General features: G+C 40.0%; 1 protein-coding gene and 1 non-coding gene across 4 annotated transcripts in view; both read left to right on the top strand.

The window, feature by feature from the left end:
- Positions 1–12,500, top strand: part of LOC147030931 (dmX-like protein 2) — a 504,858-nt gene that overhangs the window by 361,670 nt on the left and 130,688 nt on the right. The gene's annotated exons all lie outside the window — the stretch shown is intronic.
- Positions 9,788–9,898, top strand: LOC147030933 (U5 spliceosomal RNA). Its single transcript, XR_015056765.1, has one exon. It is a non-coding gene; the product is annotated as a U5 spliceosomal RNA (small nuclear RNA).

Genomic DNA, 12,500 nt, shown 5'->3' on the forward strand with positions numbered 1-12,500 from the left:
TCCACCTTCTCAGCACATTCCCATTTGCGTCCTTTATCACCCTAACCTGCAGCACATCCTTCCCAGCTCGGTCCCTCTGTCTTGCCAATCGGTATAAATCCTTTTCCCCTTCTTTTGTATCCAATTTCTCATACAGCTCGTCATATGCCTTTTTCTTAGCCTTTGCCACCTCCCTTTTTGCCTTTTGCCACCACTCCTTGTTCTCCTGCCTACTTTCTTCATCTCTCTGACTATCCCACTTCTTTTTCACCAACCCCTTCTTCGTTATACTTTCCTGCACTTCCTCGTTCCACCACCAAGTCTCCTTATCTTCCTTCCTCTGTCCAGATGTCACACCAAGTACCTTCCTAGCTATCTCCCTCACCACTTTTGCTGTAGTTGCCCAATCATCCCACCCCTCTTTACCACCATCCAACACCTGTCTCGTCTCCTCCCTAAATTCCACGCAACAGTCTTACTCCTTCAGCTTCCACCATCTGGTCCTTGGTTCATCCCTCGCTCTCTTCCTCAACCTCACCTCCAAAATCATCCTACAGACCACCAATCGATGCTGTCGAGCTACACTCTCCCCTGCCACCACCTTACAGTCTCGAATCTCTTTCAGGTTGCATCTCCCGCTTAAGATGTAATCCACCTGTGTGCACTTTCCTCCACTCTTGTATGTCACCCTGTGTTCCTCCTTCTTCTTGAAATACATATTTACCACTGCCATTTCCATTCTTTTTGCAAACTCAACCACCATTTGCCCTTCCACATTTCTCTTGTTGAGACCGTACCTACCCATCACCTCCTCATCCGCTTTATTCCCTTCCCCAACATGCCCATTGAAATCTACTCCAATCACCACTCTTTCATCCTTGGATACACTCTCCACCACTTCATCTAACTCACTCCAGAAATCTTCTTTATACTCCATCTCACACCCCATATGCGGGGCAGATGCACAGATGACATTCATCATCATCCCTTCAATTTCCAACTTCACACCCATCACTCAGTCAGACACTCTCCTCACCTCCAATACCCTCTTGACATAATCTTCCTTCAGGATTACCCCGACACCATTTCTCCTCCCATCCACACCATGGTAGAACAGTTTGAAACCACCTCCAATGCTCCTCGCCTTACTCATCATCCACTTGGTCTCTTGTACACAGTATGTCCAGCTTTCTTCTCTCCATCATATCAGCCAACTCTCACTCTTTGCCAGTCATCGTCCCAACATTCAGAGTTCCAACTCTCACCTCCACACTTCTACCCTTCCCCCTCTCCCACTGCCTCCGGACTCGCCTTCCCCGTCTCCTTCTCCTCCTTCGCCCAGCAATAGCACAATTTCCACTGGTGCCCTGCTGACCACCGGTACCGGTGGCGGTCATTGGTAGCCCCGGCCTCGACCGATCCGGTATGGAAATTCGTTTTGTTGTCCGCATAATGATTTGGCATCGGTTTTTACGCCGGATGCCCTTTCTGACGCAACCCTCGTCACCTCTTACGACACACAGGGATATGGTACACCTATTCTAACCGGGGCATACACCAGGCCCATTCTCTAAAATATATATTTTATCATCAGAAGCTCCTCATGCTTTCTTATTTATTTCTTCTGAATATAGTTGATGTTTATAACTTCTTATTGAATTCATTTTTCTGTACTCTTCCTTCTTTAAGGTTAAACAGTTGTAATAATGTTTAAAGTTTATTGTTTCCTTGATTATATTTTTCTTTATTCCCTTTAGCTTCTTATCACACCTTTCAATGTTATTATTATCAATATACGTAAAAGCAGAAGACTGATCTCAATCCTATAAATTCACTCATGACCTTCCCACCCAATTCATCTTTAAACTTACCAATAACCTTTTTATTCTTTTATGAAAACAACACATCACCGGACTTATAATTACTTGTATCATATATATATATATATATATATATATATATATATATATATATATATATATATATATATATATATATATATATATATATATATATATATATATATATATATATATATATATATATATATGTATATATATATATGTATATATATATATATATATATATATATATATATATATATATATATATATATATATATATATATATATATATATATATATATATATATATATATATATATATATATATATATATATATATATATATGTATATATATATATACGTATATACATATATATATATATATATATATATATATCTTCTTCTTCTTCTTCTTCCTCTTTCGGCTGCTCCCGTTAGGGGTCGCCACAGCGGATCATCCGTATGATCCGCATCGTGATTTTGGCACATGTTTTACGCCGGATGCCCTTCCTGACGCAACCCTGGTCGCCTCTTACGACACAGGGATATGGTACACCTATTTTAACCGGGGTATACACCGGCCCAGTATACTGGTACTCATTTCGCCGACCTAGGAAGGATGACAGGCTGAGTCAAACCCCTGGTGTATTAATTCAGTGGCCCAACGGGACTTGAACTCAGGACCTTTTGGATCCCAAGCCGCTACCCTAACCACTGCGCCAACACCAGGATATATATATATATATATATATATATATATATATATATATATATATATATATATATATATATATATATATATATATATATATATATATATATATATATATATATATATATATATATATATATATATATATATATATATATATATATATATTATCAATCATATCCTCATATACATCACTTGTCTTAATTTCGAATATAAAACTATCTGTATCCATATATAACAATGACAGTATGACACATTATCCTTATACTTCGATTTTAAATTATTGCAGTTATCGTCATACAACAACGACTTTGACAAGTCAAGAATTGATGTTCCTATATAAATAGGTTTATCCATTTCAATACTCTCTTTTTTTCAATGAATAGCACAAAAGTTCTCTGAAAACACCTCCGTTCATTCAAAACTTGGTCTATTAATTAACTTTGAAGCCTGTATCTAAGATGTAGCAAGTCTTATGTTTTATCGATTCCTAACATTTTCTATAGTCTTTCCAAATACAGCATTCTTCATTAATTTATAAAAGTCCTTCTCAAATCTGTTTTTGCTTCTGTTCTCCTTTTTGTATTAAACTCAATATATACTTCTTTAACCAATTACTTTGTTTAAATTTCAAAATTCGATGAATTTTCCTCACTCTCAACCCAGCAGATAAATATTGTCTCAAGTTCCTTTGATGCAAAACATAACTTTCTTTATCATTTAATGTAGTAAGTTGTTTTTCTGTAGATTTACCTTTTATCTTAAATGACTGTTGGTAATCACTTAACCATTCTTTTCTTGGACTTTCTTTATCAGAGGCATCAGGTAGGTCTTTATGTTTGTGATGAAGTTCTTCTGGATATTTTAAATCAACCTCAAAATAATATCCAACTTCAGCTTCATCCAATTCTTTTTGAGAAAAGACAACAATGTCTTGTAAAACTTTTTCATAATGTTTTTCTTTAACCCATTTAAGTTTTCCATAAGGTAAAGATTGAGACATTGCCCACCCATACAAATTGTTGGCATCATAATACATCAGGTAAGAGTTGTCCTCATTCTTATTTTCATCAGGAAGATATTTGTTATTTGCTTCCACATATCTCTTGGAACATACTTGAGATATTCCTCCTCTTTTTTCGCCTTCTCTATCATTAAAAGCATATCTATATCACTGATTAATTTCAAATCTTGTTTTGTCATTTTTAACACAGCACTCCAAGCCAAACCCAGGGCTGTGTAACAGTGAACGGGGTCTCGTCCACAAGAATTTTTATTCTGACAGACTGTTCTAAAAGTTTCAAACACATCAGCCAATTACAATACATCAGTTTTAAGATACAAATCATGTTATTCTCCAAGATTTTTTATCTTAAACTTCTCCCATACCTTTTTAGCTTGTGTACAATCTCTATCGGAAATATGAGTTTTATTCAACTTGCCATAGAAAATTTCCCTTGAAGGAAGTTGTGTTTCTTTGAACTTCTCAAATGAATCCATATAGTCATACGGATATATTCCCTTTTGTGAAAAGAGATCAAGCTCTTCTTGATTTGAGAAATGTGTTTTAAGATTTGGTATGGTTTTAATATTTGATGCCAAGTTAGATAATGGACTTCCCATAAACTTGTATGTGTCAAGAAATCTGATATGGGTTATGGGGGATGTCTGAATTGCTTTTGTGAATGAGATGTATTTTTGATCTGTGTTAGGAATGGCAGAAATATCTCCAGATGTCTTTGAAGGTTCATTTATAAATAGAAGTGTCATTGTGAGCGTTGTTGTGAGGAAAGACAGGAATAAAGTTTGGGGGCTTGTAATTAAGATTACAACAGGAATGAGCTGGACCTCTATATTTACCAGTAAGATGACAGTGATCCCTAACCTTGACATCTCCCTCAATTTTCTCCTCACAAATATGACAAATACTGTTCTTTCTAAATTCCTTTTTCTCTCCCTTTGTTAATGACATTAGTTCATAGGTTTTCACCATTATTTCTGTTAGTCTTATACAGTCTTTTTCCAATCGTCTTGCAAACTCCTCTGAGGCATCTTCTCCTCCATAAAGTTCGAACTTGTTGTTTTCATCACCAACAGATGATTTGATATAATAACAGAAACCATAAGGAGTATGTTTTTCATATTTATTTGTGTATGGTTTATTTGGATTTGGAGAAACAGTATCTATCTTTTCAAGGATACTTTCAAAATCAGCATATCTCACAAACGGATGTTTTATAGATTTGTTTGAACATGCTTTTGGTAAATTGATTATGAATGATTTATGATTACTTCAACATTTCGAATGTCGATTTAATCGTTCTTTTGTGTGAAAGGAGTTGAGACATCTCTTGCAAGGATACATTTTACATTTTCTCTTGTATAGTTGTGATTTGGTTAATCTTGAGAAATTTTGGATGAAAGCATAATGTGATTTTTCCTTTGAAGTAAAGTCGAGAAGGTCAATGTGTGTTTCATCATTTTTTTATAGTTGTTTTGGCATTTTTAATATCTGAACTTTGTTTGTGTCTGTTAATCCATATGCATTAACAGATAGATTATTCATTTTCTCAAATTTAGGAATATCTCTCGATGACAATGGAAACTTTACATCTTTAACATTTAATGTATTTTCGTATTTCTTAAAATGTTCAATCCTTTCAGGATTCCATTGTGGAGGATGTAAGTGAGCAAGAACAGACCATATAAATCATTTATTATCTTTGTTTTGAATATTAACAACCGCTTTCTTAAGTTTTATCTCTTTTGGAAAATCAATTTTAGAAGAATGCTTGAAGAGAATCTGATTTTAAGATGTGTATATCTAAAAAGATTATTTTTGTTATAGCAAAACCACTACATACTATAGCGTTATCAACATCTTGTTCCTGTCTCTGGAGATCATCGTAAACATCACATCTTGCAAAATCTTGAAATGATGAGATAAAGTGAGGGTTTGTCCTCATCAAGGGAGTAGTTTCATCACCTTCTCTTACCATATTCAATTTTACTCCCATATAAAACTTAAAGGTTTTCATTTCACTTTATGTGTTTTTAATTATTGTTTCAATACTTTGTTTAACCATATCAACAGCTTCAATGATTGAAGATGGTCCAGGGTCTTGAAAGTGAAACAATCTTATTTTTATATGTCCTTTAAATGCCCCATCAGTGTTTTCAATGGAGTATTTAGTGGCACCTTCCCTTTCTTCATTCTTCTTGTGTTTGCGTGATTGAAGGTGTCGATTATAATTTTTTTAAAATAATATCATTATCACATCTATCACAATGTTTTGTTTCTTGGTCAAGTGGAGATATTTGTCTGAAAAGATTGAATGTGTGTTTGTTGGTTTGAAGGTGTTTTTTATAACATTTATATTCATGATTACAAACATCGCAGAACAGAACAACATCCCTGATTCTCCATGTGACAAATTTGAGAATTGTCCTGCATGTGATAGAGTGGGATTAAACACAGAGTCAAAAGCCTATCAACAATGCATATTCTGTGATTATCTTCTAATTAATGAAATATATATATATATATATATATATATATATATATATATATATATATATATATATATATATATATAAAAAGGAATATAATTATTTTTAATTTACACCAAAAATGAATTACTTTACAAGGTTGATGAGAGAAATTAATGTATAGTATGATGGTGATAACACACCTTTCCTTACAATGGAAGAAACTGAACGTATGAGAGAAATGTTCAAAGGATTGTTGTTATATATTATTCACGATTGTCATTTTCAGGGAAATATCAACACAAGATATTGCATAAATAAAATAATGGATTATCTTGAAATTAAACCTGAACTTCGGATAAAATATAGTTTCAAAAAAAGCCACAAAAACATTAAATAACCTGTTTTCCAAATATATTAATGAATGATTTTTTACCCATTTCGGAAAATAAGATAAAAATTTAACAACCAAAAAATCTTCCAAATTCATTAAGATGTCTCATAGTTGGTTCATGCAGGTGTGGTAAAACCTGCTTACTTTTAAAGATGCTCCTTACTCCCAACTTTTTGGATAATGATTGTATGTGTCAAGAAATCTGGTATGGATTATGGGGGATGTATGAATTGTTTTTGTGAATGAGATGTATTTTTGATCTGTGTTAGGAATGGCAGAAATATCTCAAGATGTCTGAAAGTTTATTTATAAATAGAAGTGTGTCATAGTGATCGTTGTTGAGAACAATTCCTCTAACTATCTCATGCTCCCCGTCATCCCTTAAACTAGTGCATGTTCCATTTAATTCTTCTGCTAAGCTACGTCCCCACGACACATTCCATGTCGGTTCCTGTCTCCAAAAATCCATTTTCCATTATAAATCTAACCAAACATTCCCTCCAACTCATTCCACGGGACCCATGAGGAACTGTTCCTGCCCCATGAGGCCGGTCTTTCTCCGCTAAACCCTTCCCACTAACTCGTGCTCCTTTGCCCAAGCGGGATATTTACCACATCCCGCCGGGGCCGTGTACATGGAGCGAGGCCTTTTTTTGTTGTTGTTGCACCGCCAGGGCAGCGGTCTACGGCACGCCCGTTCGTCCCTTCCGTTGGACGATACCTGGGGTCTTGACGTCGTTGCCCTGCACATCGCAATCAGCGCTCGCTTCGAAGGGGTCCACCATGCGAGCCAACGCGCACCGCTCGCATGTAACTCGCGCCGTGAGGTCCCCAGTGACGTCACCTGTACACCGAACCTGCGCGGTTTCCCGTGAAGGCCCGCACGATCACATCGTCCAGGGAACCCGTTCCGCGAACAGAATACGTGGTGTGCAGCATGGGGAGCTTCACACACGCACCCGCATGCGGACCCGTCCGTTCCAAATTCACACAACACTCGCCCACATTTTTGCCGTCCATGTGTCCGGCTTGTATCCAACGTGGAGCATTCTCACGCCGGATTGCGATTGCGCAGACGCGCGTGTGCGGGCCACGCGCGAAATGCACCGTGGACCTCGTACGCGCCGTCGCGCGAACCCGGCGCGGTTGCCAAATTAACTTTTTGTGGCCTTCCAGGCTCGCCATTCATGTCCCCCGTATGGATCGGTCCATCATCCATTTCCACACACGCATTCACTCATGCCATGTTACTCACACCACTCGCACACCTTGACACGCACTCCGGGACAATTACATCGGAGATTCATGTTCCTACAAGAAATCCCGGGGTTTCCATACCCCCCAAGCTCCGCGTGCACTCATTCGTACCATGCACCCAGTCTACCTCGCACGGCTCGACCGGGCTTACCTGGTCGCGATCTGCTTCGAGGGAGCTTACCATCTCCCCCTGATCCTGAGGGAGGTTACACTGATGCTCGCACCGGGTCACGATACATTCCATCAGTTCAACCCCATTGTCCCCGATTAATCCTTTGTGTGCATGCTCTTTTTTATCTCGTACAATTCACCCTCTATCTCTTCTATCTCCCGTGTCTCTGAAAATGTTTCCGTCGTCCCTTCGTGTTTATGAGTTCGTCTCCCCATCAATTATCGTGGCGTCGCTCGTCATCCCGACCTCACCCGTCTCCATTGCGGGCCGACAAACCTCCACACTCCCTCCTGACTCGATCGTTCCCCCACGTGCAGGCGCCATCCTCCAATCCGCCATTATGCCTTTCATGCCCTCCAGACCTGCCTGCAGGTTCAACCCCATTGTCCCTCACAAACTCTACTTGTGTGTGTCCCTGATCAGTTTCATGCAATTCATCCCCCTCTTTTGATTTCTGCGTCTCCGTCACCTCGTTTATTATTTCCGTTAGTTCCTGGCTTTTCGTCTATTATTTTCTGCATCTCCGTCACCTCCTTTAATTTTTCCATCGTCCCCTAGTGTCTGAGTTGATACGTCTCCCCGATTACAGTCATGCGCCACTTAATAATGGGGTTATGTTCTGAGAAATGCGTCGTTAACCGACGTCGTCGTTGTGCGAACATCAAATATATATTTATTTTTTTGGTTTTCGTTTTCGAACATCGTACTTACACAAACCAAGACACCTCGGCCATATGATCTGTGTTAGGATCTGTGTTCGGAATGGCAGAGCAGCTTTGGGACTGCTGTCTGTTTGTGTGCAAATGGCTTCCAGATTCGTAACAATATGTATATGCAGATATATATCTATATATATATTAGCCTATTGCTCCTCGGCTACAAACCTGTACAGCATGTTACTGTACTGAATACTGTCGGCAATTGCAACACACATCCAAGAGAGACGGAAGACACGTTGGTTTTACCTTTGTGCTGTTCATGACGGCCATGTGTGTTGTTAGCGGCAGCTTACAATCTCCTCTTGCATCGATTATTATCGAAAGGTGAATAAATAGCGTTTGGATTTTATAAATACGTAATCATTGCATCGATGTTATAATTTATAAATGAAGAAACGAGCTCCTGTCAATTGTGATATATATTTTCGGAACAGTGCGATTGTTTTAACAACATGAAAAGCTTCACTAGAAATAAATTTGTTTTAATTTCGACTGTTTCAACAACGATTTATTCATGGAATTCTTTAATTCAAAGGTTATTTACTTGCTACAAGATAAACGTGCAAACATTGGTTCAGTTTGAAAGCCGATTTCCTTGAATCCCGATTTAGCACGACCCTGCTTTTTTTTCGCGATGACATTTTATGTCAAAAACGAAAATCCGACGGCGCTCACCTACACTTCCTCACTCATGAGCGGTCTGTCGGCGACTGACAGCTTCTGCAGACGGGAAAATATTCATGCATACGGATTAGGATCGCCTACATAAGTGCACCAAACCACGCCTCCCTTGCTTCATTTGTTTATGCACGAAAAATTAAGGTTGGATACTTTTTGAACACACCTCGTATGTATATATGTATGTGTATATATTTATATTTAGGTCTATATGTATATATAGTATATATATTGTATATATATAATGACCGTTTTTACAGCCATTTTACAGGGGTTTGGCTTTTTCTTGAGGCAATGTTTTATGGCCGGATGCCCTTCCTGACGCCAACCCTGATCGCCTCTTACGACACACGGGGATATGGTACACCTATTCTAACCGGGGCATACACCGGGACATATATTGTGTATATATATATATATATATATATATATATATATATATATATATATATATATATATATATATATATATATATATATATATATATATATATATATATATATATATATATATATATATATATATATATATATATATATATACAATCTGGTTTCTCTTCAATTCGTATAAATCTTTCGCCTTTTATTAAAGATTTCAGTGGAGAATAACATTCATGGGTCTGAATATTTTTGATGCCCTGTATTTACATGTTTTTATACATATATTGTTGCGAATTCGCGCCCGCCGGCGTGTGAACGGCCGCGTAACTCCAATCGCGGCACATCGCCCACCGGACGGACAATTCTGTCGTGACCCTCTCAGACCAACGCCAGGAGCTAGTCACGGGTGGGCCTTTCGACCTCACCACGATCGTGCCAATCGGCCACCCGTGTAGGATAGGGTTGTTTGCCAAACTCGACCGACCTAAGTACCCACGCGGATGGTAAACCGGGCGATCGTTCCTCGCCGCAGGTCGACTCCAGACACGAGCCGCTTGGGCGGCCCATTCCGTACTATCGGGATAACCGAGCGGTGTTATCGTCGACCTGGACAGTTCAGATTAATCACTGGGATGTTGCACCCACTACGAACCCGTTACGTGATGCAAGATGGAGGGTCAATAAAGAAAAGACAAAGCGAAACGGGCACAGTTCAACAAGCAAGCATTTTATTTCCCGCCACACGGAAAGCGCGTATATACAGCCATACAGAATCAAAATGCACATGAAGCAAATGTAAGAGCTAAAACCGACTACGCGCACACACGGCAACACTTATACAGTTTTACTTCACAGACGGCGCCAACACACGTTTACACAAAAGCAAAGGAAAGAAGCCACCCTCACAGACAAGGAGGCAGACAGGCCCGTAGGCCAAATGTGCGCGTGACCTGGAGGAGCGGCCAGATCCGCGAGACCGGGGAGGTCTTACCCGCGTCCTCGTGACGGGTTGGCGGGCAAGCCGCAAATGTGGCCGCGCCGCTGTGCCCCTACTCCGTGCCCCTTGGCGGGTTTCGTTGGCACGACGTTTGGGGTGGGGTGGGAATGGGGCCCCCTTTTTTACTATCTCAGCGCGGGGGAAAGGGGGAATTGTTGATGCCTTGGGGGAGGGGAGTGGCTGGCTGGCTTGGTCCCGCGACGAGACGAGCGATCCCCCACACCGCAACCTCGTCGCCGACCTTCTTTCCTCGGACCCGAGCTCCCTTGCTTGCAGTTCCACCACGCGCACTCAACTCTGCCAACGCAACGCTCCTTGTCCCCAAGAGCAACCTCTCGATGACACTCTCCAAGCAACTCCAAAACCCAACTCGCTCAATTCGCCTTGCGCTAGCCTTTTTATAGGCGGCAGGAGCGGCCAATATGCAAATTTTAGGATCAGAACATAATTGGAGGTGGGGCCACGCCGCCCCCCCCCGGTCAGCCATTGGTCGGGCAAAAAATGGGCGTGAACCTCTCCTGATCCAAAAATTTGCATATGCGGACTTCACATACACACGCTTGGAGGAGGGGCCAAACCGCCCCGCGCTCGCCAATTCGACGGAGGAGAAGTGGGTGTGAAGCATTTCTGATCCGAATTTTCCCTTCGGAAAGGCCGCCATTCACGCTCGCGGCTCGGTACGTTCGGCACCAATCTCCGAACGGGCCCGGGACAGCCCGACATTCAGTGTTCACAGGTGGTGCGGGAATGGCCGTAGAAGCGATGATGTGGGATGAATTTGTGAAGGTAAAGGCGAAGGCGGTGGAGGGTCTTCTGTGGTGAGGGTTGACGTTGTGGTTGGTGTCTGCGGGTTGGAGCGTGGTTGTAGTTGGTGACGATGGCTGGCGTGGTGGTAAAGGTGGTTGTTGTGTGATGGCGGTTGAGACGTGGTTGGTTCAAAATAACGACAGAAAAGAAAAAATGGCTAACTCAGTGTCGCAGCCTGGATGAATCACATAAATTCCCTCTATACAGCGGGTTTGGGCTAACTACACATGTACCTATGAAGATATGGCTAACCCCCGCTTTAGCGGGGAAAATGGCCTTTAAATGCTTGTGTGTGTGTGTGTGTGTGTACCTCTGAAGATATCTCACCTGAGGGTCCTTCATGGTGTAATGCGAATTTCCACAGCCGTAACAATATATATATATATATATATATATATATATATATATATATATATATATATATATATATATATATATATATATATATATATATATATATATATATATATATATGTGTGTGTGTGTATATGTAGATGTATATACAGTGGGGAGAACAAGTATTTGATACACAGCCGATTTTGCAGGTTTTCCCACTCACAAAGCACGTAGAGGTCTGTAATTTTTATCAGAGGTACACTTCAACTGTGAAAGATGGAATCGAAAACAAAAATCCTGAAAATCACATTGTATGATTTTTAAATAATTAATTTGCATTTTATTGCATGAAATAAGTATTTTATCACCTACCAACCAGTAAGCATTCCGGCTCTCACAGACCTGTTAGTTTTGTCTTTTAGAAACCCTCCCATTCTCCACTCATTACCTGTATTAACTGCACCTGTTTCAACTCATTATCTGCATAAAAGACAGCTGTCCACACTCAATCAATCAGACTCCAACCTCTCCACATTGGGCCAGACCAGGGAGCTGTCTAATGACATCAGGGATAAAATTGTAGACTTGCACAAGGCTGGGATGGGCTACAGGACAATAGGCAAGCAGCTTGGTGAGAAGGCAACAACTGTTGGCACAATTATTAGAAAATGCAAGAAGTTCAAGAAAACAGTCAATCTCCCTCGGTCTGGGGCTCCATGCAAGATCTCACCTCG

Source organism: Eptatretus burgeri, chromosome 3 (assembly GCF_056783735.1).
Source record: "Eptatretus burgeri isolate ZD-2024b chromosome 3, Ebu_testis_v1, whole genome shotgun sequence".
NCBI lineage: Eukaryota > Metazoa > Chordata > Myxini > Myxiniformes > Myxinidae > Eptatretus > Eptatretus burgeri.